The sequence below is a fragment of the Lepisosteus platostomus genome, chromosome 5 (genome assembly GCF_059453375.1).
Source record: "Lepisosteus platostomus isolate fLepPlt1 chromosome 5, fLepPlt1.hap1, whole genome shotgun sequence".
Classification (NCBI taxonomy): Eukaryota; Metazoa; Chordata; class Actinopteri; order Semionotiformes; family Lepisosteidae; genus Lepisosteus; species Lepisosteus platostomus.
Genome location: NC_142615.1, coordinates 23140021 through 23165627, shown reverse-complemented (window position 1 = coordinate 23165627; position 25607 = coordinate 23140021). Strand labels below are relative to the sequence as shown.

The 25607-nt window shown below is 43.7% G+C and overlaps 1 long non-coding RNA gene and 3 other non-coding genes across 4 annotated transcripts; 1 reads left to right on the top strand and 3 right to left on the bottom strand.

The window, feature by feature from the left end:
* Positions 1 to 504: 504 nt before the first annotated feature.
* trnah-gug (transfer RNA histidin (anticodon GUG)) lies at positions 505 to 576 on the bottom strand. The gene has a single exon. It is a non-coding gene; the product is annotated as a tRNA-His (tRNA).
* A 2952-nt stretch (positions 577 to 3528) lies between these two features.
* On the bottom strand, positions 3529 to 3600 carry trnaw-cca (transfer RNA tryptophan (anticodon CCA)). Its single transcript has one exon. It is a non-coding gene; the product is annotated as a tRNA-Trp (tRNA).
* A 4489-nt stretch (positions 3601 to 8089) lies between these two features.
* trnal-uag (transfer RNA leucine (anticodon UAG)) lies at positions 8090 to 8171 on the bottom strand. Its single transcript has one exon. It is a non-coding gene; the product is annotated as a tRNA-Leu (tRNA).
* A 7264-nt stretch (positions 8172 to 15435) lies between these two features.
* On the top strand, positions 15436 to 16067 carry LOC148665069 (uncharacterized). The gene is made up of 2 exons (XR_015937157.1): positions 15436 to 15648; positions 15818 to 16067. It is a non-coding gene; the product is annotated as an uncharacterized LOC148665069 (long non-coding RNA).
* Positions 16068 to 25607: the final 9540 nt, after the last annotated feature.

Below are 25607 nucleotides of genomic sequence, written 5' to 3'. Positions count from 1 at the left end.
CAGTGCCTTCGTGCACTCTTGTACCAAACGCACGTTCCTTCTGTACGCGGAGCCGATCATTTGCAATTGGGCTGTGCCGACAGACCAGGACGAGCTCTGTCGGCTCAAAAGCAGCGCAGGACCTGCAAGAACAACAGAAAGATTAGCATCCAGCGGGGGCCTCTTAGTGAGCCCAAGAGCTCATCAAGAATCGGCTCCAGCAACAGGGCTGGGCGCATTGTTCCATTCCCCGCCCACTCTCGGTGTAAACAAGTCCCTCCTGGTCTCTGCTTGAAATGCACTTTCCTGCGTTTGCTTTGGTGTAACTGGCTTCCCCTGCATGGGCGAATGTGAAGAAGATCCTTAGTAAGTCATTGAAGAAAACCGAGAAGAGGTCGGAGTGGCCTCTGTCGTTCATGAACGATCCAGTCAGGCAGTACTCCTCTGTAAAGCGCCGTTCGTTCACATCGATTGGCTTTTTTTTGCCTTCATTCGTGCGAGTGGTAAAAGCAGACGCCCCTATTCTGCCGTGACCCGGATTCGAACCGGGGTTGTTGCGGCCACAACGCAAAGTACTGACCACTATACGATCACAGCGAGTTACCGAGACACACGCGGCAGGGCGGAAAGGGCTGTGCTCTCTTCGTGTGACATAATTTGAAAAAGTCCTGACGTTGCATTTCAACTGAGCCCCAGTATACATCGACCCTTCGACACTCTGAGTGACAACTCTCTTGCGTGTTTTCTCATATTTATGTAGTTTGCTTGCATGATGCCGGTGAAGTGGAAATCTAATAAGTAAATTGATTCTTAAAAATGTAGAGAGCTTTGAAAAAATATATTGGTGCTTTTAGATAATATATTTCAAGGATGTAACTGCTGTGCTACAGTGCGTGCAGAATTTTAGAAAACAGTTCGTCAACAAAGTACACTGTTTAGGTTAGTTTAGAAGACAATGTACCAAAACAATATATGCTGTCTGGGTCATTAGAATTAGCTGAAAGTAACTGATAAGCTTTGAATAACAAATCTAGTTTTTCTTCTCTCGCTCTATGATGTAATCTGTTTTCTCTTAGAGAAAGGGGAAGTTTTAGAAGGGACCAACTGCTGAATTTTTTTACAGCGCAACGTCTTATAAAAACCCTGTACTGCTTGTAACAAATTGAGTCTCTGGTTGCACTTTGCAGGGCAAATATTGAAATAAAGACCTTACTCAGGTGAGAACTCTCTCTTGTGGCTTCCTTGATAGTTATATTTCCATGACAATTTGGGGGCTCGTCCGGGATCACAAACCTGAGCGCGAACGGCTGCTGAAACTCCATCCGGACCCGGACAATTTTAGCAAATTGGACGAACCTCGGAGGATAAACTGTTTATCCTTCCAGAGACGCATCTGGAGAATTGGCAGCTGTCTGACGTCAGTAAGTGATCCTTTAAAATTAATAGTTATATTTCCATGACAAGAGAAAAACCATCAACACCCCTACCACCTCCACCAATCCTAACCTTGTTTTTACTATACCCTCTGACCTTTCCCTTTCACCCCTTTGCATCCTCAGCTAACATATTTTAAAATTACAATAGACTGTATAGTATTTATGTTTAAAATTAAGGTAAATATGTCAAAATATCAAAATCCAACTGCACAGTGCTATTGTAAGAATGCTTGTCAAGTTCTCAAACAAACCTGCATTGTATTTTTAAAATATTTCAGCAGAGGATTCTGGATAACTGGAGTATAAATGAAGATTCGACGATAATTTTTTTTGAGTGAATATGGTTTTCTGGGGAGTTGCAATGTTGGGCATTATTGGACATTTCCCGGTGACCCTGACACGTGTTAAACACTTGCATTTCCTGCAAATATTAAAATGGTTAAGGTTTCGCTGAGAAATCCAATCGACTGAAGACAATGTTTATATTGCAAAAGAACCCCGTCCCTGGGTGGACTCGAACCACCAACCTTTCGGTTAACAGCCGAACGCGCTAACCGACTGGTAAGGTCATTTCTCGAATCACAAGTTTTCGGTTAAAAAAAAATCTCTTCCCGTTTATTTTGCCAGCCTGTAATATTTCTTCTGCACTGATAACCAAGAATTGAATTTCATTTTTCGCAAGCTGTGTGAATTTCATCAAAAACAAGTTTTCCAGAAAGGAAATGAACACATGCATTTAACGAAATCAAGCCCTTTGTGATTGCCCGAAATGATACGTTCTGTACTACAAGATAGGAAGAAAGACACGGCTGGGATTTGAATCTCGGTTCTTTTGTTTAATAGAGAAGCGCTTTAACCAACTAGGCTACGGTGACAGGACAGCCTTCACCTTTTACAGCCGCTTGGACACACCGCTCTGAGACATCTGCGTTCAGTAAGCGCTGAACCTGCGCTCAGAGCAAATTGCCTCTTTTACATAGCAGCCCCGACACTGAGAAACGAAGAGAACTGGCTTTTATCTGCCATTTTCATGTCCAATGCGTTTGACATCTCCCAAGGGCGACAGAGTTCTTTTGCGACACTATTTCTTCTTCTTTTTTATTTCTGTACGCTTTGATAAAAAAGGAGAAATCGTGCAACGGAAAAATGTCTTTTTTTCATAGAGAAAACGTGCACCAGGAAATGTTGTGTTGAGAAGAAATGATTTAACATGATACGTGACCTAATTTATCGGAGCAATTGCTCGACCAGCAAGATCTGGAGAGGTTGGAGAGTCTGGTGGATGTGATAATTATACGGTGTTGTGGAAGAAAACAGTCTTTCTTTGAATTCTCAGTCAATCGGAATTTCAGTGCGAAACATAAACCCCTTGTCTGTATTTAAAGAGATTATATTTTAAAACTCATAAAAAATCAGAAAACACATGTTTCTCACTTTGAAATTTTAGACGGAGCGGTGCATTACTAGTAGCGGCGCTGAGCACACTATGGGGGAATTCAGGTCATGTGAAATGCCAGCGGTTTAATAAACAACGCGTCTGATTTCGGATCATAAGATTCTAGGTTCGACTTCTACCTGGCTCGTGTAAATTTTATTCAAGCTCCTCAGTAATAGATGTATATTATGTAATGAACCGCACCTGAAAGCAAACGTTGGGTCTGTTTCCTTTGTTTTCCAGCATGAAATAGCAAATCGTTACAAAAAGCACCTGCTAATGTCCAATAGCGGGTTTTGTTTTCAAATTACATTTTCAGGCTTCAGACACTTTTTAATAAAACAAAAGTGTCCGGAAACTCATTAACTTTCAGGTTTGCTTGAACCTGTATTAAAAAAAGTTATCTGAAACTTCCGGGATTCCATTATCTGATGTAGCTGTCTCTAAAGTTGGACGTGATGTTAAGCAGATGTGAACTGTGCCTTTTCTCTTAAAAAAAAAAAAGTTCTTTTTTCCCCTCCACTCCAATGCTGGAGACTGTAAGCCTGTGTGAGCTCCACACTGCGTGTCCTGTACTGCTCTATTTTGTTTTGATTATCTATGTGGTGTACAGATAGAACTCAACTGCATGGGGTGAATTCCGTGTTCAGGACCAGCAGAACCTGAAAAAGTAACAGCTGACCTCGACATGATTTGAACACGCAGCCTTCTGATCTGGAGTCAGGCGCGCTACCGTTGCGCCATGAAGTCACGGTTGTCAGTGCTGTTGAATTTCCCAAAGGAGACAAATCAGCTTCACAAAAAAAAAATCTGTGAAGAGCGCAGCTCTGCGAAGAGAGTCTCTTCTTCCCAGACCACATTTTATTCTTCCTGCGCAGCTCTTGTGCAGGTGTTGTTCTCAATTACAGTTCCAGGAACACTGATTTTTTTTCTATTTTTTTTTAATTAAGTACCCCATGGTGCAACGGTAGCACGTCTGACTCTAAATCCCCAAGTTCATTTTCAAAGTATATCGGAGTCAACTGATATTGATCAGGTTCTGCTGCTACTGAACCCCCAGTCTTCACCTTAAGGTTCAATTCCTCAAGCCTTTTGACCTTATATGTCCATCCCTTCTCGTCAAAACTCGTATTTTCACAGAGTACCCTTCAGAAATCGCAGTATAGAATGAAAAAACTCCAGTAGATCTCGGCCGCTGTTGGTGATTTTCCTTTAAAAATAAATGAATCTCTGGAAATTTTACGGAGTGTATCACTTTCACTGAGACCGAGAAGTGTTAAGCTGTACATGAGTCTTTGTGGTTCGGTTGTTAACCAAAAGGGTGGTGGTTTGAGCCCTCCCAGGGACACTATGAGCCTTTTAATGTACACACCCGTCTCACTTTATCTCCACGGCCGGTCTTGTACCGCAATCAAATACAGAGCCCGTAGGAGGCAGTAAGCTCGCATATATAGCTCACTGTGTATATAATGAAGAAGCAGAGGTTAGTTTCTCATCTGCGCGTTACAGAGCCTTACGCAACTCGTACTGTACCAACAGCTAGGGTTTGATCCCTGCACGGGCTATTAGTTGAAAAGCCATTGTAAATGACGTGTAAGAGATTTATAGATACTGTAGATCAGTGGTTCTCAAACTGTGGTACGCGTACCGGCAGTGGTACGTGGAGTGCCACCAGGTGGTACGCCAAATGACCCTGGAACTGTGTAGTGTGCACTGAAAAATCGGGATGGGTTTTCATATTTTGTATTTTAATACGTGTCGAATACGCAGCCTACATACTACGATACAGTGCGTGCTAATACTTCAGTGGACACAAGAGATACTCTGTAATTCTATACCACTCTATAGGAATGCGTGCTACGGATGCAAGTGACCAATTGTATTTAAAAAAAGCTATTGTATCTCCAGCAAATAGGGAGAAAGGAGAATGTGCGTGATTTTGGAACAATGCCAACATTGTAAACACAGGAATGCATAGAAATACGTGCTACGAACGCAGGCAATCTTGTGAGCACACGAAAGCGTGATAGAAAAATATTTAAGAACTGTTCGAATTTGAGAAAAATACACCGAGCGTCTCTGTGTTTCGCTCCCATGCGCATGAAATAAAAACTTTAAATAAATACGGAAATAAAAACGGAAATGCGGAAAAAGCTTGCGGATTGCTAAAGCAGGTAAGCTACACTATTTTTGAAGAACCTTATTTACCGTTGGCAAAAGAGCTGACACGTATTATGTGTGGAAAAAAAGCTGCTAAACAGCTCGACCTGCTGCCCCCCTCCCCCTGAAAGACACAGTCATTCATAGAATTATTGAAATGAAGGACTATATCAAACGTACACTGATAGAGCGCGTTAAGATGAGCAGATGTTTTTCACTGCAATTAGATGAGTCTGTAGTTGATTTGGCCAATTTGCTCGTTTACGTTAGATACGAGTTTGAGGGTATGTCCCATGAAGACTTTCTGTTCTGTAAACCGCTACCAACAGGAACTACAGGAGAGCACATATTTCAGCTTCTGAATGAATTTATCGAAGAGAATGACCTCGACTTGATAAAATGCGTCTGAGTTTGTACAGACGGTGCTAGAGCAATGACAAGCCGACATAACGGTGCAGTTGCACGAATTAGAGAGGTTGCTCCAGAAATTAATGTACGCATTACAACATCCACCGCGAGACCTTTGCCGTCAAGAAAATGCCTGACGATTTAATATCTGTTAGACTCTGTTGTGAATTGTATCAAGGCTCGAAAAATTAATTCACATCTCCTTTGCTCAACTAAATAGGCTCACTCCTCTCACTGAAATGGTGCTTTTTTATTAGTTGTTGTTAATGTTTTTTTTTCTGTAAAATACTTTGAGAAGCCACCTTTAAAGGCGCTATATCAAATAAAGTTCATTATTATAATATTTATTATATGTATGTGTGAGTATGTGCACGTACACTCATGTTGGTCATTGAGAATTTCTGGGGTTCCTATGAGATGATGACTTGTAGGTGGTACTTGGATGCTTTGGTTGGATTAGGGATGGTACTTGGTCCAAAAAGTTTGAGAACCACTGCTGTAGATACTTTATTGATCCCATGAGGGAAATTAATAAAGCTTATCCAGCTGGCTTTTATGTTTCACACTAAATTGCGATCTTGAAACCAAAATAATTAGAAATATGGAACACAACCATTGTTCTCCAAGAAGGAAAGCTGTTTAACACTGACGTCACTCCTTTTTATTTAACCCAGATTGTGAAGACAACTCCACCCTATCAAAGGAAAATGTTGCACAAAAGTTGGAAAGGACACTCTGAATCCATCTGTACTCTATATTTGATTTCCGCGATCCGTTCAAGGCTGCTTGGTGCTTCGCAAGCAAGTCATGTTCAGGGAAGAAACTCAGCTTAGAGAACTACTGGTGCATTTTCACTCATTGAATTTGATCTTTGTACTCTCTTTTCATTCTCAGCTATAATATTTCAAAATTACAGTTTGGATTTGTTGGAAAACTTCACAGGCATTATTAAGTTAGGACTGTACAATTGTATTTTAATATCTTGGTATATTAACCTTCATTTTAATATGGATGTAACCATAAATGTTGTACTTTTGTCGTACATTTTAACTGAGGACGCACGACGACTATTATACCTTGTGATACATGCAAGACATCTGTAAACGAAGATGTAATTAGTCAAATTGGCAATTAACAGAAAACCACAATTGTATAATATTATTTCTCTATGTCGATGATCAGTTGAAGGATTTGAAGAAACTATATATTATTCCTCGATATCGATGATCAGTTGAAGGATTTGAAGAAACAGCAGCGATAGCAGGTGATTTTGGTTTTGAACCCATCTTTACACCTCAATAATCCATTTGTCCTCGAAAAAAGAAAAGACAGGCATGTTTTGAGTCTCATAATGATCATCTTCTCGATCCAAAGAAACATATAAATTTGATTCCTTCCGTAGTATTTTGGATTTTCTTACGAAGATCTCACGAAGTATTGCCAGGATCTATATTTAGCGTTCGGTAGTGATAACACTGCTGATATTGATTGAGTAGAAATCTATGATGTATTGACAACTTTATCTGAAGCTAAAAGTCCTAGAACGCTGTCTATGAAGTGTTAGGATTCATACCAAGATATACTTTTTGTTTTCAACCCAAAATGCTGCTACTTCATTAATCATTATATGAACTATACCCGTTTTGGTAGCTTCTCTGCATGATTTTTCAAAACTGAAACTAATTACAAAATTATTTAAGATCAACCATGACAAAAAATTATAAATCAGGACTAATATTAATATCAACTGATGTTACTACAGAAAAAAAGATTTAACTGAAATATTAATAAGACTATTTGTGATTATGTCACTTCTCTGCTTCAGCAAGGTCAATATAAGACTCTGAAAGTAGTAAAGCAAAACTGAACTCAAAATCATATTAGGAATTCTGAGTGATATCTCCATACAGGTAATCCAACAGAACATTGAAATATTTGAATATCATCTCTCTGTATATTACGCTGCTTTTAACCTAGAGTAAAACTATTGGATTGAAGGAATGCTAACCGCTGGGTTGAAATGTATAGTTGTTATTTGGAGAAATCTGTAAACTCGTGATCTTATATGTTTTAAAAGACAGCACAGGAAAAAACAGTGCTGATTATTTTCCGGAGACGGAGCACTGATGACCTATCCGAGCTTATCGATAAAACCCACCCAGTGGATACTCTAGCAGAACGTCAAAGAACATTCACCTTTGTATCCAAAGAAACCACAGGAACAACATCAGGTAGCACAATCAATTCCCCTTTTAAATCTTTCCTGTAAGGTATGCTATGTGAATTCATGAAGTTAATCCTCTGATCTCTTTTGAGCACGAACAAAGTATTTCTGATGGAGCGCTCTGTTCAAAGATAAGCTATTACCCCTGCCAACGATTCGGCGTGAAGAATTAAAAGTTTCACAGACAAAAGCAGCTCACCACCACAGCCAATATTAAATTTACTTGCTGGTACACTATCATGTGCACTGCCTCAAAAGTGATCTCGGCAGATGTTGTTCCCTACATAAAGCTGAACGTGCCAAAAATAATTTTTGTTGAGAAAACAAAATATTTTTTCTGCCTTGATGTTAAGCCTGTCTTTTAGAAAGTCTATCTCTAAACACCTCCCGCTGCCTAACAAAAAGTGGTTTTACTGATCGTATTGCAGGTCTTAAAACACTAACATTTGGCAGCGGTGGGATTCGAACCCACGCCCCCAGAGAGACTGGAGCCTAAATCCAGCGCCTTAGACCGCTCGGCCACGCTACCTTCCTCCCTGCCTATCTTCCTCACATTCGTGGCTTGGAAAATGCCGGGGGCTTCAGCTCTTGTCGTCGGATCTAATGATATCATGACATGTGGAAGTGACTGCACCTTCATCTTCCGAGATGCTTTCAATAGCACAAATGCTACTTTCACCGGCACAAACATAGCAATAACGAAAGAGGTGGGTTTCATCCTTTGTGCTGTTTGTAGGGGTGCAACTCTACATCGATCTACTGACTTGAAGAGCAAAAATCAAAATCCTCTGCTATTACTGTTGCTTTTTTCATAGTTTCTTTAAATCCTTCATTTGAACATAGATTTTGAAGGATATTGCTGATAATACCACATAAATTGTGGTTTTCTTGTGATCGCCAATTTTTTTCAAATACCAGCCTTTTTTACAGTTCCTTGCGTGTTTCACAAGGTATAATAGCCCCCCTCGCATCCTCAGCTAACATATTTTAAAATTACAATAGATTATACAGCATGCATGTTTACATTTATATTAAAATTAAAGTAAATATACCAGAATACATACAGTGCTAACCCAATAATTCTTGTCAGGTTCTCCAACAAATCTGCGTTGTTATTTTAACATGTTTCAGCTGAGGGTGCAACAGGAGTATAAATGAATTTTCCCGCCAGCCGTTCAAAGACCAAATTCCATGAGTGAACATTATTTTCTCAGAAGCTGCCGGTATTGGACTTTGCCGGTGGTAATGAATTATGTCCACAACTGTTGTAGTAGTTCCTTCTTGAAATTCGACACGTGCAAAGCACTTGTAATATCATAGGTGTTAAAGTTCGCTGAGTCTATTCGAGTCATGGTGTGTATCCCTGCCTATCATTGGGAGACGGGTAGCTTTTTTACACTCAGATTCCAATCTTCAATGCTTTGTGTCAGAGCTTACATAACTTTCATTTTCTCACATTTTCTGACGACTGTTCCAAAGGGGCACCCTGTCAATTCTGAATACTTTTAAAAAATCTGCCTGCATGTTTGATTATTGTCATTTCATTTCGAAAAAGTTCAATATTGATCATAACTAAAGAAAATAATGATCACGAACAAAAAAGGGATAAAGATGCGAGTCGATCTTGAATCACAGCTGGGTGACACGGTCTTCTGTTCTGATATGGTTGTACGAGAAACAGGAGGAATCGCCAATCTCCTATAGAACATAAGTTGAATCAGGAGTGAGACATTTCGTATACTCGTGCATATGTCAACACCTGACCTACATCGTAAAACTAACATTAAGTTGTCAGAGACATTCATTTATATACAAACAAGAGACAGACCAAGTAATAATTCTACATTAGTTCAGGTGGGTAAACCTGAACTAACTAATAAACCTATTAATAATTCTACATTAACGTGTCCTACACTGATCAGACTAATTGACATGGTCTGATTCAGAGCCTGTGCAGTTCGTGCTAATTACAACAAGGACAGTTCTGAACCCTCATCACCGAACTGAGCACAAGTTCAGCTGTTCTCCAGTTTTGTTATGCATGGTTTTTCATTGCAATTGAGTTCAGAGCTGGAGCTGAACTCCAGACAGTACAGTGTTTTGGGTAAGTTGTCGAAATTCGCATGAGGCTGCAGACAACTTACCTAAAGTGTGTTCTATAGCTTTCAGGTGGAGTTCATTTATATAAAAGAATGTAAGTGGTACAAACGAAACAAGCCAGACGGCAGTCCAACCTACAGTATAATTTTCTGATGGAAGTCCTGACACGTTATTCATTACGCCACTGACCCTGCTATTGTAGTGCTAAAATAAAACACGTTTTCTACATTTATGTCTGTTTAAAAATTACTATCTAAAAAAGACAAAGGGTTTGTATGTCGCGCTAAAATTCCGCTTCATTTCGAATGCAAATAAAAACCATTTTGTTCCAAGAAATCATAAATTTGTCACATCCTTCATACTACTGATAAGTATACGAATAAATACTCGGAAGAAGCCGCTCAGGTATTAGAGAGATTTAAAATCGGATCGGAGGATTTAGAGTCCAGACTGCAAACCAACAGCTGACACAGGTCTTTTATAGAACCGTTTTGATTTCCTCTACTTTGTCCCCGTGACGTCACTGTCCTGCTCACAGCCGAGCCCGACACACGTCTGGTTTCTGTCGCTGGGCGCTCACCCTGCAGTCCATGCGGGTCCTGATACCCCAGTACAATGACGGGGACACTAAACTGTAATCAGGTGCCGTCCTTCAGCTGAGACGTAAAACCGAGGTCCTGAATCTCTGTGCTCATTCAGGAGAATGGTGGTGGTGGAGGGGAGTCCCCATTACCTGTAAAGCGCATTGAGTGGAGTATCCAGAACAGCGCTATATAAGTGTAAGCAATAATGATGATGATGATAATTATTATTATTATAATGTAAAATGCAATAAAAAAATCAAACTTTGATTCAAAATAGATTAATGTAAAAACTGATAAAGCTAATGCTTTTTTCAGGGCTATATCTACTTTTTTTTTAAAAAGCGAAGTCTGTCGCGATTGTGAGAGTTAGAGAATGTGTTCCAGCGGGTGCCTTCATATCATGAGCGTCAGTCTCGCCCGTAGCTGCGAGAAGGTTAAAAGCGCACAAGTGATCTGTAGACGATGTTCGGGGAAGAAATAATTCTGTTTTCCGCACAGGGAGTGAGAATGAGCTCAGCCCGGCTCCCAGCAGAATGCATTCTGGTTTGGTTACTGTTAGACTGTGCGTCTGAGGCTCTTTGGATCGCAACGTAAAAAAAACAATTGCTCACATCGTGTGACTTCCACGACAGGAAGGAAAGATATCACTTTAAAAAATCAGAACTGAAGATTTGGATCCTGGGCCTCAACTTCGAACCCCTCCAATCTGGCTTCCGTCAACTTCACAGCACAGAAACCGCCCTAGTCAAAGTCACCAACGATCTCCTAATAGCTTCTGATTCTGGTTCTCTTTCCATACTCATCCTTCTTGATCTCAGTGCTGCCTTTGACACTGTTGACCATAACACCTTGCTTTCTCGTCTTGAGACTGTGTTTGGAGTCTCTGACACTGCCCTCAAATGGTTTAAGTCTTACCTCACTGATCGCTGTCACTTTGTCTCTCTCAATGGGTACAGGTCTGAAATCGTTCTTGTCAAGTCTGGTGTCCCCCAGGGCTCAATACTGGGCCCCTTGCTCTTCAGCATTTACATGTTCCCACTTGGTCAGCTTTTAAGATCACATGGCCTCAGCTTTCATTTTTACGCTGACGATACTCAAATATACATCCATACCAAACCCGACACTGACGTGGCTGTCTCTATTCTATCTAAATTCATCTCTGACATAAAAATTTGGATGACTCAAAACTTCCTTCATCTTAACTGTGACAAGACTGAAGTCATGCTTATTGGTACCCCCCATCAACTTCGTAAAGCCAGTCCTGTAACCCTGTCTGTAGATGGCTCTGTACTTGAGCTCCAATCAAAATTGAAAAACCTTGGGGTTATATTCGATTCTGGCTTAACATTCGACCCACATGTACAGCATACTGTCAAAACATCTTTTTTTCACCTTAGAAATATCGCAAGACTACGCCCTATGCTATCATTAACTGTGGCTGAAAAGCTGATCAACATATTTGTATTCTCTCGAATTGACTACTGCAATGCTCTGCTCCCTGGGGTATCTAAATCTACTCTGAACAAGCTGCAGTATGTCCAAAATTCAGCAGCCAGAATCCTGACCAGATCTAGTGCAAGTGTTCACATTACTCCTATCCTGGAGTCCTTGCACTGGCTTCCGGTCAAATTCCGCGTAGACTTTAAAATCCTCATGCTCACCTACAAGGCTTTACATGGCTTGGCACCTCAATACCTGTCTGAACTTTTATCGCCCTACTCCCCACCTCGCAACCTCCACTCTTCAAATTCTGCCCTCCTTACTGTCCCCCAAGCCCGTCTACATTGTATGGGCGACAGGGCCTTCTCCTGCTATGCCCCCAAGCTCTGGAACTCCTTGCCCAAGGATATTAGAGAGTCACCTTCTCTAAACTCCTTCAAATCCAGACTCAAAACCCTCCTTTTCAGAAAAGCCTTTACTTAACTGCTTCCATTCTTCACCCCTCTGCTCTTCTTAATACCATCTTCCACGGTCTCCTCTATTGTTATTGTTGTATTGTTGTAATTATAATTGTGTCCTGTCTTGTGAAATTTTCTTATTTATTGTTGTAGTCTTCTTATTTATTGTTATTGTCATCCTGTAAAGCGCTTTGAGAAGCCACCTTTAAAGGCGCTATATAAAATAAAGTTTATTATTATTATTATTATTATTATCATCTTTGTCTCTCTCTCTCCTTCCTTTCTGTCTCTCTCTGTCCTGTGGTGTCCAGTCAGTGTGTCTCTCTCCTCCTCCTCTCTGTCCTGTGGTGTCCAGGCAGTGTGTCTCTCTCCTCCTCCTCCTCTCTGTCCTGTGGTGTCCAGTGGGTCAGTATTAGTGGGCTACACCCAGGTCACTCACTGCGAGTGTGATCTCAGCAGAGTCTCTGTGCTCTTGGGACACTTTACTCAGCTGTCTCTCTCTTTCTCTCCCTGTGCTGTCCCTCTCCTGCCCCCTCTCTCCCTCCTCGGACTCCAGCTGGAGGAGGTCCAATCACCACCTCCTGTGAGACAGAAGAAAAAGAAGGTGGGTAATGCTCTGATCCTCTTTTTACTCCTGTCCAGTGTCCAGTCAGTGTGTCTGTATGTACCCCTCTCTCTCAGTGCAGTGTTCATGTACTGGAGTGTCCAGTCAGTGTGTCTGTATGAACCCCTCTCTCTCTCTCAGTGCAGTGTTCATGTACTGGAGTGTCCAGTCAGTGTGTGTGTATGAACCCGTCTCTCTCTCAGTGCAGTGTTCATGTACTGGAGTGTCCAGTCCGACTCTTAACGTGACTCTCCTGTCTCTGCTTCAGAAGCGCTGGTGGGTCTTTTTAAACTCCCTGAGCTGCGTGTCGGTGGAGACAGATGATCAGGATGAGCCGATGGAGGTGGCGGAGACCGTGGGTCAGGAGAGGAAGAGCGAGGGAGAGGAGGACCAGGCTGCCGGGAAGGACAAGAAGAAGAAGAGGAGGTGCAGGTGAGCAGACAGGGAGGCGCCGCCCGGTCGTGTCTGTGATTCAAGGAGGAGTCTCCTCTTGCTGTTTGATGTCATGGTGACGTCTGTGTCTGTGTCCCTCACACCTGCAATAACAATATTCTTTCCAGGTTCCTTTCCTGGTTCTGTGCCTGCTAAGATCTGGACTGGATTGGACTGGTTCGGAGCTGAGGGACACCAGACGACTGGACTGGACAGTCCAGCTAAGATCTGGACTGGACTAGACTGGACCGGAGCTGAGGGACACCAGACTGCGCTGGACCGGAGCTGAGGGACTCCAAACTGTGCTGGACCGAAGCTGAGGGACCCCAGACTGTGCTGGACCGAAGCTGAGGGACCCTAGACTGGGATGCACTGGAGCTGAGGGACACCAGACTGGACTGGACTGGAGCTGAGGGGCCCCAGACTGGACTGCACTGGAGCTGAGGGACACCAGACTGGACTGGACTGGAGCTGAGGGGCCCCAGACTGGACTGCACTGGAGCTGAGGGGCCCCAGACTGGACTGCACTGGAGCTGAGGGGCCCCAGACTGGACTGCACTGGAGCTGAGGGGCCCCAGACTGGACTGGACCGGAGCTGAGGGGCCCCAGACTGGACTGGACTGGAGCTGCGGGACCCCAGACTGGACTGGACCGGAGCTGAGGGACCCCAGACTGGACTGGACCGGAGCTGAGGGACCCCAGTCTGTGCTGGACCGAAGCTGAGGGACCCCAGTCTGGACTGGACTGAAGCTGAGGGGCCACATTCTGGACTGGACTGAAGCTGAGGGGCCCCAGACTGGACTGAAGCTGCGGGGCCCCAGACCGGACTGGACTGAAACTGAGGGACCCCAGTCTGGACTGAAACTGAGGGACCCCAGACCCCAGTCTGGACTGAAGCTGTGGGGCCCCAGACTGGACTGTGGAAAACTTTCACATTATCTCCACCTGAGTCCTCAGACCGTCTGCATGACCTTGTATTATTAAGTATTATTTTAAGGTCCTGTGATGATCGTAAGATGGGGGGGGGGTCACTAAATAAACCCTTGACATTAATCTGTATTGTAATTTTTGTTCTTTTGTTAAGCATCAATAAAAAATTTTTAAAAAAAATCTGTTTAGCTTTTGTTTTTTTCCCTCCCCCCCCGGAACAACGAACAGAGTCTGTCCTTCTCTTTCATCCCGGAGAGTTTGTGGTTGATGGATTGAGGCCGAGAGCCCTCGTCGTCGGCGTGCCACCAGTTGGCGGGGATATAGCAGGGGGGGCATCGTGTCCAATACTCCTTGAAACGAGACAGATTTCAAGCCACCTCCGTCTGAAGAGAAGGAAGTCGACCACGAAGTCCAGGGTGTCCTAGGAAGCTCTTTAGCCATCGTTTGCCCAGCAGCCATCTCACCCTGCAGCTCCCAGCTGGCAGCCCCCTCCCCACTGGAGCCCAGCAGGTGGGAGCCTGGTCAGTACCTGGAGGGGAGACTCCTGGGAAAAACTGAGGTTGCTGCTGGGAGAGGTGTGAGTGGGGCCAGCAGGGGGCGCTCACCCTGTGGTCTGTGTGGGTCCTGATGCCCCAGTATAGTGACGGGGGACACTGGACTGAAGGCGCCGTCCTTCGGATGAGACGTCAAACCGAGGTCCTGACTCTCTGTGCTCATTTACAATCCCGGGGTGTTTCTGGAGAAGAGTAGGGGTGTTACCCCAGTGTCCTGGCCTGATTCCCCCCCTGGTCTTGTCCCATGATGGCCTCCTAATCACCCCCCCTCTCTGAACTGGCTCCATCCCTCTGCTCTCCTCCCCACTGAGAGCTGCTGTGTGCTGAGCGGACTGGAGCATCATCCAGGTGGGGCTGCACACTGGGGGGTCTGGAGGGGATCCCCCTGACCTGGGAAGAGCTCTGAGTGGAGTGTCCAGAACTGGACCGGGGACACAGACCTCTGGACTGACTGGACCGGGGACACAGACCTCTGGACTGACTGGACCGGGGACACAGACCCCATGGACTGACTGGACCGGGGACACAGACCCCATGGACTGACTGGACCGGGGACACAGACCCCATGGACTGACTGGATCAGAGTCACAGACCCCCGGACTGACTGGACCAGGAACTGCCTGGGATAAATCAGTGAATCGATCTGTCAGATCAGCCAACCCTCTGACAACCCAGCAAGCAATTAGATCAGTCAAAAATCGAGTTAGTTAATGAACAAGTTAGTTGAGTTAGTCAATGATCAATTAATCAGTCTGGGCTGTCAAATGATTTTTTAAAAGCTCTCCCTGCAAAACCAAAGTCAGCTCTCCCACTGGTTTCTGGAGCTGGTGCTGAACTAACGTCTTTCATTCATTCCCAGACTTAACAACATCCAGCACCACCACTCCTGCTCCCACAAGTCACAGTGAGTATGGCTGGAACACCACTTCAAGGGTGTGCACTGGGAACACTGGGTATCCTCTGAACACTGGGCGTGCACTGGGAACACTGGGTATCCACTGAACACTAGGCACTAGGGAACACTGGGCCAGGATGGCTTTGCTGTACCTAATCAAACTCTGTTTCTCTTTCAGACTTTAATAAAAGCAGCGCTAATTGTTCAGGTGAGAAAGTATATAACTTCATTAAGGGTCTCCGACCTCTATATGAATTAAAAATAAATTATATGCTGTTTAAAGGGGACAGCGGGGGCTGAAGTAGACAGGATGGCTGTGCAGGGCGTCATCAAACTCTGTTTCTCTTTCAGATTGTGATGCATGTTGCACTGATTGTTCAGGTGAAAAAGTATATAACTTCATTAAGGGTCTCCAGCCTCTACATAAATGAGGAATAAAAGATACGTTGTTTGCACATTGGTTAAAGGGGACAGAAAGGATACCTTTGTTGTTCCCTGATGTCGTGGGCAGAGCCCAGACACAATTATCCCTAAGTGATACTCACAATACTACATCATGCTTGTGTTACATAACGCTCATATTACATTACATTTGTATTTCCTTCAGAAAAACGCAGGATATGTTGGTGGAGACCTATTAAGGGTTTCTGAAGTCTACACTGGGCAGGTCAAACTCTTGCTCAAGATATCCTCTTCGACAGGAAGCAGGCCTGTGCAAACTGCAATGACCCAAAAGTACGACCTTTATTAAAAATGGTTAATGACGGTAGCTAGCGATTGTTAAACAAGGTAACAGATATAGAAGACAGACAAAAAAAAACACCCTAGATCAGAGAAGGACTGCTTTCCCCTCTGGGTAAGAAAGGCCGACTGCATTTCCGGGGGAGGAAAGCTGCTTTAGAGGAAACACCGGAGAAGCAGAACTCAAACACTGGGAACACTGGGTATCCTCTGAACACTGGGCGTGCACTGGGAACACTGGGTATCCTCTGAACACTGGGCGTGCACTGGGAACACTGGGTATCCTCTGAACACTGGGCGTGCACTGGGAACACTGGGTATCCTCTGAACACTAGGCGTGCACTGGGAACACTGGGTATCCTCTGAACACTAGGCGTGCACTGGGAACACTGGGTATCCACTGAACACTAGGCGTGCACTGGGAACACTGGGTATCCTCTGAACACTGGGTGTGCACTGAGAACACTGGGTATCCTCTGAACACTAGGTGTGCACTGGGAACACTGGGTATCCTCTGAACACTGGGTGTGCACTGGGAACACTGGGTGTGCACTGGGAACACTGGGTATCCTCTGAACACTGGGTGTGAACTGGGAACACTGGGTATCCTCTGAACACTGGGTGTGAACTGGGAACACTGGGTATCCTCTGAACACTGGGTGTGCACTGGGAACACTGGGTATCCTCTGAACACTAGGTGTGCACTGGGAACACTGGGTATCCTCTGAACACTGGGTGTGCACTGGGAACACTGGGTATCCTCTGAACACTGGGTGTGCACTGGGAACACTGGGTATCCTCTGAACACTGGGAGTGCACCGAGAACACTAGGTATCGGTGTATAGATGCAGCCATTCAAAATGGGTGAGGTATTTCGCGGCATACCGCGACACGCCCACCGGGGTATCACGCGGTTCAAGTGTGTCACGTGACTAACTACCCGGCGTCGCCTTGTAAAACCGCCAGGGGGAGCTTAACCTCTCATGTACAGCATTTGAGCCTTTAATTTTGAACTGTGTATTACAGCATGTTAATCATCAGTCATTAAAATGTTGGTATATTTTATGAAAGCTAGATTGCTCAGTTGGACAAAAGTACACAACCTACCTTTATCAGAAATATTTATGCATCAAAGCCTTTACTGAAGATATTACTAATAGTATTAATAATGGATGACTTTGGACAAGCTGTATACTCAAAGTATAATTTCTTTAGCACATTTGTACAAGCACTTGGAATCTGTCCAAGCCATACTTTGTCAGGCATTTTGTTTTACTTCAACGGGCATAAAACCTTCCTTGCTTTTAACAGGGCGTTTCATAATTTCTAACTACGAAAATGATTTAAAATGCGACACCTATCATTCAACTAGAGCTTAAAATATCACAAGGATCCTCAAGAGCACAGCAAAGAGTGTATTAAAAGACACTTGTATTTATCAACGCTTTCTTTTCTTATGGAACCACTTCAGAGGGGTGTTCCAGGAATCGGCACTTTAAAGAAAAAAATACACACCAGTAATCCATTTCTCCCTAAACATTGTAAGCTTCGAAGTCTTTAACTAACGTGATACCGGAGTCAACAAGCATACTTTTAGAATTTGATTAAAAGGGAATATAATATGGAATCGCGTATCTCAAGAATTTAATAACGGTATGATTATATCCGTGTACTGCGGCAGGGCTGTGTAGGGCTGTTTCCCCTGCCTGTTCATGCGAGCTGTCTTGTAGCCTACTGGTCTATGTGCGTGACTACCAACTGGCAGGTTGTGTGTTTGAATCCAGCTGGTGCTGGACTTTTCATTTTTATTTATTTATTTTTTAATCGCATAACATAAACATATTACCGTATGCAAACTGTACTGTATACAGTATGTATATGTATATTTAATGTCTTAACTGTGCCCGTTTAAGTATTGAATATTCATATCTAATTTTACCACTGAAGGGAAATCTTAGTAGCTGAGCATAAAAAAATAGGAGCATACTGTAACGCGTGTGAAGGCCATAAACGGTATTAATTTTGGAACATAAACATACAGTATATGGCTGGTCTCGGTACTTTAAAGAAAACATACACGAAACATGGTTTCATTATGAGCAGAATCGGTCTTGAGATATTTTTAACTTGATTTACAGTATTTGAGAGGTATGTCTTAACACCGATACTACAGTGCTTAAGTACTGCTCACGTATATGTTTCAAGGTTTATATTATGCATTTCATACGGTCAAATTACTTTTGAGCAACTAATAAGAACCGCGAAACGATATGCGTTTTCGTTTCGTTTTGTGCTGGGACCCGTGGATTGATTAGAGATATCAAGTACATACAAGTCATTTTTTAAATGTTGTAGTTTGTCTTGAAAAAATGTTACGAGTACATCATCTATCAACAATTACACAGGTTATGTTTCCATATTGCGGATTTTGGTTACGTAATATTATTTTCTAGATTTCACGTTGTGAATATGATGGGATGTCTGATGGGATGTTTCTAAAAATCCATCCTCTGTAAAACATCTTCTCTAGTTGTCCTGCATATGTATTCGCTAATGAAGCTGTGTGTTCTGAGCCTGGATCTCTACATTTCTGTATGAACCAGCTTAGAGGGCTAAAGACAGCTTGTGTTTAAATTGAGTGTAAGGCAATTTATGCTTCTAAAGTCATGGTCAGCATTTATTTTTGTACTGTGCTGTAAACTTGTTCTGTGCTAAGTCACATTATTTTATAGCGTTTTTATAGCGTTATCAAATACGGTGTTACTGTAGTTTACCGAGTCCCATGTCACATGGTCTGTGATTGAAACCTGTAAAACCGGTTTAATTCGTCACAGCCAGCACTCTTTAGGTGTGAGGGTCTTCTGCTCAGAATGAAACGCTAAAATGTTTGTGTATATTCTAATGGTAGTGGGGGCAGGGTGTGTGGGAACAGGTTTGGTTGAAATTGCATTGGAGATCTATGTTCTTCACACCTGAAACATTTTCTCTGAAAGCATTTTCTTCGCAGTTTAACCGATCTTGTTACAGCATGTTACAGTTTACTATTATTAACCATATTAATTTTAAGTGCTTAATGTAAAATCTTGTAAAAATATATTTTCATTGTTCAAATATACATTAAGTCTGACTATCATATAATAAGTTAAATACAAAACTAAAGAAAAAATAGGGTTAAATATAATTCAAAATATTTTGCTAACAATGTTAACTGTTTATGAATAATAAAATGTATTAACTAAGGAGTAGGATGGCACAGTTGTTAGTATGTTTTTTGTTTTGTTTCTTTTTCATAAATACAACAGTAGTACCTGATGTCTCAGTGGCTTTCAAAATTAAATTATGCATGCAAACCTGTGAACTAGAAAGATAACCAAGATATCCATCCATTATATTCCATAATATCCATGAAATATATGGCGCTGAAATATGTGTGACACAGTGGTGGCCTGACACGGTGAGGTGCCCTGGCAGCTGTATGATGCAGTGGTGGCCTGGCACAGTGAGGTGCCCTGGCAGCTGTGTGATGCAGTGGTGGCCTGGCACGGTGAGGTGCGCTGGCATATAATGAATATATTCATGTGCATCCAACACACAGTTCAGCTAGCCTGAATGAATCTCTGATGCACTTTGCGAAGTGGCAGCAGGGCTCCCAATATTGCAATATTGAAATAAAGACCTTACTCAGGTGAGAACTCTCTCTTGTGGCTTCCTTGATAGTTAAATTTCCATGACAATATATTTGATTTTGTATTGTGGTTGTTATCTATGTTTTTGGTTGGTATTATGTTTATATGGTTGTTTTTGTTGGTTGGTTGTTATTATGGTTATTAATAATATGATCTATAGTTGAAATCTGAGCCTAAATAAAAAGAAAAAGCAAGTGATTAGGTTTATGAGCAATCTAATTACTTATTCGTTTAAAACGCTATATAAAATAAAGTTTATGATTAATTTGCTGGACAGAGCGGTGAACATTATTATGCATAAGACAAAGATAACGATCCTGATCAGTTTAGAAATCTGTGTACGCTGTAAGGTTTTAACTTCTTAAACTTTTAAAATACACGTTTTGAATAGAAAGAAATCTTCTTCCTGGTACAGTATGTATAGCAAACCAGCACGTCTTTTTTCTCCAATCAGAGGGGTGTCAGATGGTGTCAGCCAATCACCATTCTGAAGCCCTACCATAATCTCTGGTATGGGGAGACCCCAGAATTCTGTCCCATAGTTTAGACAGATGATAGATACTTTTATTGATCCCGTGAGGGGAATAAAGTAAATCATTTTCATTTTAGGAAATTATTAAACACTCGGTTAAAAGCAAAGGAGATTGTCTGTTATAGTGGACATAAAAACAAGAGTTCGCTGGCATTATATCCTGGAAGACACAGACCGGCGCCAGACCGGTAAATGCTTGATGAACTAGGGATTGGACAGTTTCCAAGCGCTTGTACAATCAATGGAAATGTTCAAATAAATGTGCAAAAGAAATAAACAAAATAATCATTTATTTCTTTATCATATTGGGTAGCTAATGTCCTCTCTCTGCTAGTTAGTGGCTGTGTTTCTGCGTTGGGTAGCAACGGGTGACTGTTCTCAGGCGGAAGATGTAAACAGCTTAATGTTCGTGTTAAATAATTTTTTTAAATTAAAATTCATTCTATACAGCAATCGCATATTTGGGTACCGTTTCATAAAACTTTCATGCTTAAAATGTTTAGGGAGAAATGGAAGACTGGTGTGTATTTTTTCTTTAAACTACCAAGACCAGCCATACACAGTACAGTTTACATACATACAGTAATGTTTATGTTCCTAAATTAATATCGTTTATGACCTTCAGATGCGTTATGCTCCTCTTCTTTTTATGCTCAGCTACTAAAATTTCCCTTTAGTGGTAAAATCCATATAAATATTCAAAACTAAGCGGATTAAAATGTGCACAGTAAAGACATTAAATGATTAAATCTTTGCACTACCAACCAATGCACCACGAGTGCCCCTGTCGGTCATTTTGGCCAGCCAATCACTTGCCCTGCGGTGCCCTCCGGTGCCCCGCGGTGGCTTGTGGGTAGGTTACTGTACCGCGGGTTTTTACCGCGCATTTTGAATGGCTGCATCTGTATCTGATCTCCTCCATGAGGACTCCTTCACCGTCCTGACTCTCCCCTGTGTCTCTGATCCGGTCTCTGTCTGTCTGTGGCTCTTCTGTGAGTTTGACCTTGAGAGATCTGTAATGCGGAGTTCTCACTGGAGCAGTCCGATATGATAGTCAATAAAAGGTCCAGCAAAGTCAAAGCTGGTCGCCTGTATTCATGAAGTTTGTGGGTTTTAATGGATCCGGCCTGAGCAAGCCTGGTTCAGTTAGCAAACGGGCGGCCCACGATCGGCTTTCAACTCATTTCACAACTGCGGTCTCTCACCCTGTGTTTTGGGTTGTTTCAGAACGCCTGGAGAAAACGGACTCCGACTACTGCCTGGCGCAAACCCCACTCCCAGCCGGTAACGGTGAGATCCGAAGACCTCTTAGAACAGGACTTGTAAATATTCCCATTCCATCGTCGTCAGAAGTATGAAGTGGCTCTGCGGGTTTTTTTAAAAAACCCAGCGACGCCGAATTGTCTTCACCCGCAGCAGAGCAGGTCAAGGTTTATCCCTGCGCTGGAAGGACAGGAAAAGAGACGCGGCATTTCGGCCACGGAGCCTCCTTCGGGCGCATGAAGCCGGAAAAGACCACAGTCGAAATGTCGCGTCTCTTTCCCCTCTCTCTCGGCCGCGTGGAACGATCCCGAACCTGCTGCCTCTGCGGCCTGCGGGTGGCCGACACGGCCCCCTCCCTGACCGTTATCTCTACCTGCCGCGCGTCTTCAGCGACGATTCCCTGACCGTTATCTCTCTCTTTCAGGAACCGCAGCACGGCAGGAATGCCATTACTCCGTGATCCAGGATCCCGGGCCCGCGGGCGGAAGTAGGTTTTGCCTTCTCGCATGTAAGGGCTCGCAGGGCTCAAACGGCAGCGGCGGGGGGCGGCGAGACGCCTGTGGTGCGCGGGCTTGCTAGGTCAGTGCGAGGTGAAGTCGGGGCAGAGCCCCTGGACCACAGCCCCACCACCGGGAGCTCTGCTAAGTGGTGGGTTGGGCAATCATTACTGGATACGAGTGTCAAGTGTCGACACGAGTGTGAGCAGCGTCGTTTCGAGTGTGAACGGTGTCGACACGAGTCCTGTTGTTCAGTACAGTGTCAATACGAGAGTGAACAGTGAGTCCTGTTGGTCAGTACAGTGTCAATACGAATGCGAACAGTGTCGACACGAGTGTGAACAGTGAGTCCTGTTGATCAATAAAGTATCAATAGAAGTGTGAACGGTGAGTCCTCTTATCTGTACAGTGTCAATACGAGTGTGAACAATGAGTCCTGTTGTTCAGCAAAGTGTCAATACGAGTGTGAACGGTGAGTCCTGTTGATCAAAAAAGTATCAATATGAGTGTGAACAGTGAGTCCTGTTGTTCAGTACAGTGTCAATACGAGTGTGAACAGTGAGTCCGGTTCTGTACAGTGTCAATACGAGTGTGAACAGTGAGTCCGGTTCTGTACAGTGTTAACTCATTGAATTCCTTCTTGCTCTGCACAGTGTTAACGGGTGAGAACACGTGTTTTATTCTTTGCAGAATTAAAACAGACAGATACTGCTGTTGAATACTCCACAGTCAACAAACCCCGAGCCGCACAAAGTGAGGATCTTTTACTTCTATCTATTAAACTAGCAGAAATAAAACATCACGATATCTTCTTGCTGCTCTGTCCAGTTTTAACACAAGTGTGAACATTTGTAATAATAGTGAGTCCTGCTGTTGTGTACAGCGTGAATACAAGCGTGAACAGTGAGTCCTGTCGTCTGTACAGTGTCAATACGCCTGTGAACAGTGAGTCCTGTTGTCTGTACAGTGTCAATACGAGTGTGAACAGTGAGCCCTGTTGTTCAGTATGGTGTTAATGTAAGTCTTATCCTGTATAGTATAAGTTAACATAAGTATTGACCTGTATCCTGTTCTCTACAGACATCACACTACCCAACAGTGATGTGGAGTACGCCACCGTCAACAAACCGAGAGCAGCACAAAATGAGGACTTTTTTAACTCTTTACCACAGTATAAAACCCACAGGAGTAATGAGAATGACACTTAAAACAACAACACTGATAGTGAACAAAAGATTTTGAGCAATACACATTCTAGTCAGATTTAAATACCCACAGACCTGACCGTTGGAAGTTGTAAAAAAATGCAAATTATTTTTTTTCTGCGTGCAGGTTTTCTAAGAACTGAAGAAAGGTTAAAAACGAGAGAACGCCATTCGGTTTTTCAAGCCTGTCTGGTAGTTAGTGATTAATTGGACCCATGATTTCATCCTCCTGTATCTGCAGAGAAGCCAGGGTATCGGCATCAACAACAAGGCTGGGCAGCTTGTTCCCCACCCGCCTCTGTGTAAAGACGCGTCACCCATTCTTGGTTTTATTTTCACCTTTCACTATACGTGAAGAATTCCAAAAGGTGCACAAATGCTCCGGAGCTATTCTGTGGTTCAGCGATGTCTCTGGAGCCTCTTGTCACAGTGTGCGACTTCCCTGTGTGTCTCCCCGAACACAGGGTCTGACTGAAGGGGCACTGACCTGCAGGAATGGGAGGAGACCGAGCTGGGACGGTTCTGCCACGTCAGCGAAACTCTGGACCCCGACTTCATCTGCCAAAGAAACAGCAGCGTCAATTAACTCAGCCAGCGAGTTCAACTGTCGCCTCCCTTCTCTCCATCTCTGTGTGTCCCATCTCTTCATAACCCGTCTCCTATCAATCCTACTGTGTTTCATTTACTCTTCCTCACTCTGTCTCCTGTCCGGTTGTCTGCACTTAAAACTGAGGTATTTCCTGTGATTTCCTCTCTCTCGCTGTGTCTCCTGTCCTGTGGGTTTGTTACTGAGGGATTCTCTGTGATCTCTTCTCTCTCGCTGTGTCTCCTGTCCTGTGGGTTTGTTACTGAGGGATTCTCTGTGATCTCCTCTCTCTCGCTGTGTCTCCTGTCCTGTGTGTTTGTTACTGAGGGATTCTCTGTGATCTCCTCTCTCTCTCACTGTGTCTCCTGTCCTGTGTGTAAGTATGTTTGTTACTGAGGTATTTCCTGTGATCTCCTCTCTCTCACTGTGTCTCCTGTTCTTCAGTGTTTTAATCCTCTTAAATAATTTAGCTCATTCCTCTCTCACTCACTGCGACTCCTATCCATTCTTTGTTCAGTTCCTCTGACTTGCCTCTTGCATCAGCGCTAGCAATATCATGCATCTATTTAATTTAAAATTATTGCTCTGTCACCTTGATAGTTCGATCTCTGCTACAGTTAGCATAGATGGCACAATTAAAAGGACGATGAGCTCAACATCTGTGCGCATCTAATTAACTGAACCGTACAGAACATCCTGCCTCAGCTAGTCTCTCGCTGGCGGGGTCGCCCATTGGCTAGGCCACGTCTCCAGGCAATTCTGCTGACTGGACACTGCGGGAGGGTGGGGCTGTGTTTCCGCACGAACGCCGGAAATCACTCAGGATCTCCAGAGAGACTCCTGTAGCCTTACAGCATCACAGTCACAGGCCTCAGCATTGCAACTGTATAATATCAAACGCCCAGACACCCTGAGGTGAGGCCGACCAGTCTGAAGTATTACCTGTAAACACCAGGCACACTGGAACCTGACTTCATCGTCCACTTAGCGCAGAGGTGGGGCGGACAGTCAGTTTTCTGGGGAGAAAAAAAACAACACCAGGAATTTAGCATACTGAAAGGATCATGGAGTGATGATCTGGCTGAACCCGCTTGGCTGAGGGCTCCTGGCCAGAGGACGAGGAGGCTGGGACCTCCCCTGCGCAGCGAGGAGGAGTGACCAGGGGGGGCAGCTACACAGGTGGAGACGGGGTGGGAGAGGGACGCGAGGGAGAGAGGGGGATCACGTGCAGTATTAACAGTGTTTCAGGAGAGGAGTCAGGAGTGATTGCTAAAATATCGACAGCCGAGTCTGACCGAACTACGGTGTGGCCATCCCTCTCGAACTTTCATCACAAACTCCTGTCTTCCTGCGGTGTCTCTGAGGAAGCTACCATTTTTCATTGGCTAATAAGAGGTGGAAGAGGTGTTAGTGGGACAGCAGGGGGGCGCTCACCCTGCGGTCTGATACCCCAGTATA